Below are 8116 nucleotides of genomic sequence, written 5' to 3'. Positions count from 1 at the left end.
GACCCATGGCCACTGCCTCCCTCCCCCAACCACTTGCTCTTGCCTTCTATGGGAAAAATCTACTTCCTTGGCCTGTGTGTCTTGGAAGTTCAGATATATTATTTTGTCCCTCTTGGATACCCTCAGGACATATGGTAAACTTTTTGATGAGACCACTCTAACAAGTCAGACCCAGAGCAAAACTTTGTATTCAGTGATTATTTCTGTTCTCACAGACTGTGCAGTGCAGTTAGTTTTCACCTCCAACAAAACCCAGGCAGGAACGTGAGGGCCAGGCCTGCTTGCCTAGCCCCGGTTGGCTGCAAGACCCTGACCCACACGGCCATAGTCCAAGATCAGCCAAATGATCCCCCACAGAATCTCTTTCTGATCCTTAGGCCTGGACCCTTCTTTGCTCCACCATATGCTTACTTTCCCACAGCATTTTATGGGAAAATAGGACTGTGTCTGTGCTCCATTTGGTTAAAGGTGAATTTCCATGCTGGAAACATTGCTTTCATTAAAATAAGGTCCTAGATTTTACGTAAAAAGGGAGTGACTCCAAGATTTTTTGAAGCATTACCCAACTGAAACTCTCGTCACTAGAAATAAAAATAGCATGTACTCTTCACAGGCAGGTCCTTCTGAAGGAAAATGCTATGTAATTTTAAGTGAAGAAGAACGTGATGTTTTTGTCCAGTGTATTATTATATTTTAAATTAGGGAAAATATCTATCAATAAATGAAACTTCTGAGAATTGATAAAAATGACAAAAAAACTAGTAGTTAGGAATCATATTAATTTTTTAACTGTGAAACTCCCAAATTAAGTAGAGTGAGTACATAGTGTATATCCAAATGTTTTATGAATAAAAAGTAAGACAATATTTTAAAAAGTAATACAATATTACTTAGACAATCAACAGTTGAAGTTGGGAGATCAGGAAAATGCTCTCTGCACTCTTACACAATATGGGCTTATTCAGAATGTTTCAAGAACGTATTGAAGAGTTTTAGAAAACTGATGGACTCACCACAGCCAGGTTTAGAAGACTGGACTTCTCTGACAGACCCTCTCACTCCCTTAACCTGGAAAATACAAAATGTCCTCTAGGGGGTGCACCAGGCCTTTTCTTTGTTAAGATAAAAGTCTTACTTTTGTGAAAGGAATTTAAAATTCATTTTCAACAGAAAATAATGTAAGTAACCTTGTTCTTAACTTAGCACATATTACCCGGATCATCTATTCTTTGATGAAAGAAACGTATTTTAAACAACAGAGTTTATCCTCACACATGCTGGAGGAAAATGCATTTGACTTTAAATTTTCCATCCAAGTGAGATCCACTGAGTTCTGGAGACTTGGCCAAGAGCAAGAAAAGCTACAAATGTTCTCTAAAAGACTTGAGCATGACTGAGAGGGAGGGATGGTGAGGACTGAGACGGACAGGGTGAGGAGCAGTCCCTTTGTCTAGACAGAAGCATTTCTCAAAGGTAGCTCCACTGTCTAAGTCATAATTGTGTGGTGAGACATAGGAGGAAGTTTGAAGTCATCTAATGCATCCTTCTCTTTTTATGAAAGAAGAAACAGACTGAGAGAGTAGCTGCCTTTCTCTTACAGTGATGGAGTTCGTGATGGCGCAGACAAAACTGAGTAAGCGGGTAGCAAATCTTTGTTACCTCAGCTAGCTAGCATCCATTCCTTTTTCCTGACAACACTGATGTTCATTTGCAAATCACATTTCCTCAACCGTATAGAACCTTGGAATGGAAGCTAAGGTGGCCCACAAAACTGCTTCTGTGTAGCCAAAGGTTAGGCATGTGATCTAATCAGTCACTTGAGGGATTTAAAATCTGAAGCAGAGTTTTTGTAAGGAAATATGAAACAGCTGAAACTTACTTACCTTAGGTGACAACCTAATATTCATTTTAATAAGCATGATTTTTATTTCCCCCAGCTTTATTGAAATATAATTGATTTCTAACGTTGTTTAAGTTTAGGGTACACAGTGTAATGATTTGATGTATGTATATGTACTGCAAAATCTAAGCATGGTTTTTCAACCTTCCTATTAGTTCTGTGAGAGCTTTAATTACTAACAGCTCTCCTTTTTCTTAGTTGGTCAGATTACTTTTTGATACTTGCAATTAAAGAACTTTAAGTGATTTCACCAATTACCAGCTATTTGATAATGAAGCAAGGCTTTATTATTGTAAATTCAGATAACTCAATGCTCACCTTGTTATCAGTGTAACTTTTTAATTGCTCCAACCAGAAACATAATAGAATAACATGTTTTAGATCTTTAGATCTATGACAACACTATTGTAATACATGAGAAAAGTTTTTCCTTATGCATTATACCAGAGAGCGTTCTAAAATTAAAGTAATACTAATTTATTTTCCCCTGATTTTTTCTAAACCTTAAAACTTATATAAAACAAATAAACTTTGGTTGTTTTCCTACTAGAAATGAGGGGGGGAACCTCCAAACTGGTGAAGTAGTATAAACAACAACCATAAAATTATATGAGTCAGACTGAAATAACAGCAAGATAATAAGGCCTTTACACCCCCCCCCCCCCCCCCTTCAAATTCCTTCTCAAAAGCATCTGGTTTAACCTTGCTATTTAGAAAATGTGTTTAAAAAATCACAGATTTTAAAATGTAAGTCCTTCTAATGCACCCAACAAGTAGATATTCCCCCCTTCTATATCTCAGAATATATTTTTTAAAAAGAGTTTGATGTTTATAAAAGTTTCTTTAGGCCATTATAACTAATCTTTGGAATAGTGTGGTATGATATGATTTATAAGCTGGCAAGTCTCATGTTTTAACAATGAAATCTACTAGAAACAGTTAGGCCATTCTTATCTTAATGAGATTTTAAGGCAGATTTGGAAGCTTGGCTCCGTGTGCAGTGCGGGGGAGAGAATGCTCCAAGGCCTGGGAGCATATACAGGCTGACTTTCCAAAGTGAGTCAGCAGAGGGCTTTTCTGTACTTGCTAGAAGTGTCTTGTTTTTGTCAAATTTATAGCGCAATTGAAGAAAAAGCACCTTATAAAATATAAGCTCAGGTTAAAGGGAAGTCAATGTCCTGGAGATAAACTAGCTTACATACAAATGAAATGGAAAGACTGCTTAGTAGAATGAAATATCTATGACTGAATTCAGTGTAGCATTTGATTTGTCAATGTAACATCCTTTTGGAGGTCACAATGTGTGTTAATCATCATGCATTGTCCAAGGTAGAGAACTCACTGGTTTGTGGGGTTCCCTCAAATTGGACTTTGATGTGGCTTAGCATGACTTTCACTGGGTCACAGTGGTGTGGTGGAGCCTGCTCCTACTGGCTCCAGCACAAATGAAAACCAATGATTGCATTTACAGGAATTTTATAAGTCAGTTGAAATCACATCGAGAGCTCAAAAGTGACCATGGTGGGAGTACTTCATAAAAATCTGCAAAGGCTATAAATCTGCTGTAAATCTGGGCTTTCCCTGTCCCCTGAGATGGCTGTTTAACATTTACCAGAACATCACTAGATAAAACAAAAAAGGGGACTTTCTTGAGTATCGTGCCATCTCACACTATTTTCATGCCTGTTAGTGTCTGCTTTGTTCAGCCCAGTTGAGTGTACAAAAAAGTCATTCTTGCCCTGGCTGGTGTGGTTCAGTGGATTGAGTGCTGGTCTGCGAACCTAAAGGTTGGAGGTTCAATTTCCAGTCAGAGCACATGACTGGGTTGTGGGCCAGGTCCCCAGTGGGGGGCATATGAGAGGCAACCGATTGATGTATCTCTCACACATTGATGTTTCTCTCCCTCCCTTCCTCCCTTCCTTCTCCTCTCTCTAAAAATAAATAAATAAAATCTTTTTTAAAAAAGAAAAAGTCATTATTGAAGGATTGGTTCCAGTTTTTTGAATATTGGGAGCTCAATCTGATTCTTTCCCCACTAACAGGTGAGGTGGGATCTGGAGGTGGACTCTGCCACAGCCCCTATTGTGTGGTGCGTAACAAGACGTGTGTGGGTGAGGTGGTGAGTAGAGGCCTTGGTGTGACAGTGAGTGCTGAGCTACAGTCCCTCTCCCCTGACCCATTGTTTGTTTTCTCTCATCCAGTTTTTCACTCTATTGGTACAGTATCCCCCTCCCTGAGCTGCAGTGTCATTTCCCACAATTTTAGCTATCCGTGGTCAACCAGTTTCTGAAAATATTAAATAGAAAATTCCAGAAATAAACAATTCTTAAGTTTAAAATTGAGCATCATTCTGCATTGTGTGATAAAATCTCTGCCCTCCCAACCCCTCCTGCCAGGGAGGTGAATCATCCCTTTGTCCAGTGTATCCAGTCTGTATATGGTCCATGACTAGTGGTCACTTCTGGTTATCAGATCAGCTGTTGTGGTATTGAAATGCAAGTGTTCAACTAACCCTGTTTTACTTACTAATGACCCCAAAGTGCAAAAGCAGTGGTTCTGGCAATTCGGATATGCCAAAGAGGTGCTGTAAAGTGCTTCCTGTAAGCGAAAAGTTGAGAACAGTACAATAGATATTGAGAGAGACCATGTTCACGTAACTTTTATTATAGAATACTGTTATAATTGTTCTATTATTAATAATTGTTCATTTCTTACTATGCCTAATGTTTAAATTAAACTTTATTATATATACGTATAGTGAAAAAAGATGTTATATATAGGATTTGGTATTATGTATGGTTTCATGCATCCACTGGGAGTCTTAGAATGTATCCCCTTTAGATAAGTGGGGACTATTACTCTAATGCAGTTGTCCTAGGCATGGCTAACCTGTGTCTCAGTTCTGTCTTCTAAAATGTCATCACCTGGGTGGGCTCTTTCTGGAACATGCCCATTTCCTTCTTTTTTTCTCAGGATGCATGTTTACTTTTTTCTCCTAAACTCTAGGGGTCCCCATGAGACTTGCAACCAGGGTAGCAGTGGGCAGTGGCAGCTCATCCTGGGCTGACCCCCTGAACTTGTTTCCAAGGCCCCCTTTTCTTTGACTTTTCAGTCATCTAATAGCAGCCCCACTGTGGCTCACTCCTCTCCTATGACATTTCTGGAGAGCCAGTATAGGGCCCTGCCCAAGCTCTCTCTTGTTGCATCTTCTCTCCTAGACTTTTCAGTGAGTTGAAAGCAGCCCCACCTTGGTTCACTTCTTTCACCATGACTTTTACTTCTCAGTGAGTTCACACAGCCCAGCATGACCCATTTCTTTCCTATAACGTTTCTAGAGAGTCAGAGCAGAACACCACCTAAGCTCTCTCTTGTTGCTACTTCTATCCTGAGCCTTCCTTTTGTTTCACTGTTCCCAGCTTTAATAAACTTCTTTCAAAATAAAAAACAAACAAATAAATAAAAAAATGCTATAACTTTTCAACTACACACCTCACTTAGCATCTATCACTGATAATGTACTAATATTGTTGTTTATAAATGCAGTGGGGCCTCACATTTACTAAGAACACACTCGGATGTACAATGAACCACTGGGTTCTTATTTTTTTTTTCTGTAGCTGACTTTATGACCACCATTCACTACTCTATTTGTAATGTCCTTCAACATTTCAGTCCCTTTCCTCATGGGCATCTAAGTGCTGGGGTGGGTGGGGTTCACTTGGCCCTGTGTGTCTTTGGGAGCCTGGCTTCTAGTTCTGTGCAGTGATCTTGGAGGAGTGCTGGTTTCTGCAGTGAATGGCTGGTCTGGGCTTCTCCTCCCCTGACTATATGATTAGTTTTACCAGTCTTATCCATAGTGTCTGCTGCTGACTGTAACTGCTGATAGAAGCGACTGTAACTCCTTCTTTGTTTCTCTGTTTATTTTCTTGCATGATTTTGGGCTCTAATGCATCTCTCACTGGCTTTGGAGAACCCTCTAAAGTCTGATGGTGCATCCTTGGCCACACAGTCCAACCAGCAGACTTCTGCTACCAAGGTTGTTCTTCCTTAAGACAGTGGTCCTCCTGTAAGCTCTGAAGCCAGACCCTCAACTCCCTTCCCCAGCATCTGGTGGAGGCATTTGGTTTCATCTATCAACTGACATCTGAGGGCTGCTCCAGAGAGCTGAACTTAGGTCCTCCCTTCGCTTATCCACATGTTACTCTTATCTTTAGCATGCCCTTTGGAGAGCCACCTTCTTTCCTACCTCTGATTCTTTCTCTTTTCCACAGGCCCTCTGGCTGGGAATGATGGGCCTAAACTCCTCCTTCTTACCTCACTGGGGACTTCATCATGTAAGCTCTAAGATCTGGTCCCTTAGTCCTGCCTTTTAATATATACATATGAGGAGATAAATATGTAGAAAGTCTCCTTTCTTGTAAAAAACCCTGGCCTTTAAATTTGCTGTCTTTCACAGACAAAAAGAAAATCCTACTTTGTATGTTTGAAGTTGAATATTATATATATTTTTCATTTTGTTTCTTGGCTGGACACATGCAGATGCATGCTTCATTCTGACTTGGAAGAAGGCCATACACATGAAATTGCAAAAAAGTAAAGTATATTAATACATTTAAAACATTATCCTCATCATGTATATTTAACTTCTCTCCTCTTCTGGGTTAAAAGCTTTTCAAGAGAAAGCTCTCCTACTGCTAAGAATTATTCTCTTTTGAGCAGCCTCTTATATTTCTGTTTTCACTATCTCCCTCTCTGTGGTATCCTTCCTGTCAGCTTTTAAGTCAGTACCTGCATCCCTTTAAATAAACAAACAAAAGAACTCTCCATGGACTTCATATCTACTTCTTCATATCTAGTTCTAGGACTTCATATGCTCTTTCTCTAGTGTTTCCAATCTCAGTAAGCGGTATCACCATCCACTTAATCATGCCAGATAACATCATCCTTTATAGCTTCTTTCCTTTCATGCCCTGTGTTCATTAACTAGCAAATTCTGTTACTCTGTTTACAAAATGTTTCTTGAATTAGTTTCTTTTTTCAGCTTCTGCACCTTCTATTTTAGTCTAAATTACTATCCTCTCTTCATTGGACTACTATCATGGTCTCTGGTGGCAGGTTTCCTGCCTTTACCTTTGCTCTTCTTGAATTCAGAGTGACCTTAAACAAAGAAACAGATAAGTAAAAAATATACATAATTTTCGTGTATACATATTTATGTGTATATATGTGTGGATATATTAACATATTATATGTGTGCATATGTATACATCTAATGTGTGTGTATGTATAAGTACACATGTATACACCTACATATAAAATCCTGTCTGTTACCCTTTTGCTTCAAGCTCTCCTCTAGCTTTTATTCTTCTTGGGGTGAAATCCAAAATTCTTACAATAATGGTCCAAAGTGCTTGAATGACCTCACTTCACTGCTGTTACACCCCAGCCTTGCATCATTCTCTTCCTAGCTCACCTGCCCTAGCTGCACTAAGCAAGCCTTTTATATCTTCAAACCTACTAAGCTCCTTCCTTTATGTAGAACATCTACAAAAGCTGGTTTCCATGCTTGGTAAAATCTTGCTTCTCTCTGGCTAACTCCAGTTCTCCATATAAAAGTAACTTTCTCCTAAAATTCTACTTGAAGCTCCTTTTTCCTGCAAGACTCTCTCAGGGCATCTCAAGACTCTTTAAGGACACATACAACAATTTTAATTAAATAATTAGTTTTAATGTTGTTTACCTCACTGAGTTGTAATCTTTCAGGAAAGAGGCTGTCATATTCATTTAATATTTTCTCTGCCTCTAAGTATAGTGCTCACTAAATTAAGCTGAGATGACTTATATATGTTTAATCTTTATGTTTTATCTTCATACCACCTAATGTAGTGTTTTACTCATAGTGAGTGTCCTAGAACATCCATTAATAATTATTTAAAATTTTGATTATCCATCAATTTTTTCACTGAGGATTTCTGTCTTCTCATCTATATGAAAAAGAGAAAATTGATTTTTATTTTTATCTTTTAGGGTGTGTGTGTGTGTGTGAGAGAGAGAGAGAGAGAGAGAGAGAGAGAGAGAGAGAGAGGGAGATGTGAAGATGAAAGCAACCAAACTCAAACTAGAAGTAATCCAGATGTTGGATTCTGAAATGTTCAGTTCAACTTCATGTACCATATTGCTATAAGAAAACATTTTTAAAAGTGGCCACTGGGATTT

The sequence above is a fragment of the Phyllostomus discolor genome, chromosome 2 (genome assembly GCF_004126475.2).
Source record: "Phyllostomus discolor isolate MPI-MPIP mPhyDis1 chromosome 2, mPhyDis1.pri.v3, whole genome shotgun sequence".
Classification (NCBI taxonomy): domain Eukaryota; kingdom Metazoa; phylum Chordata; class Mammalia; order Chiroptera; family Phyllostomidae; genus Phyllostomus; species Phyllostomus discolor.
This window is presented reverse-complemented; position numbering follows the sequence as displayed.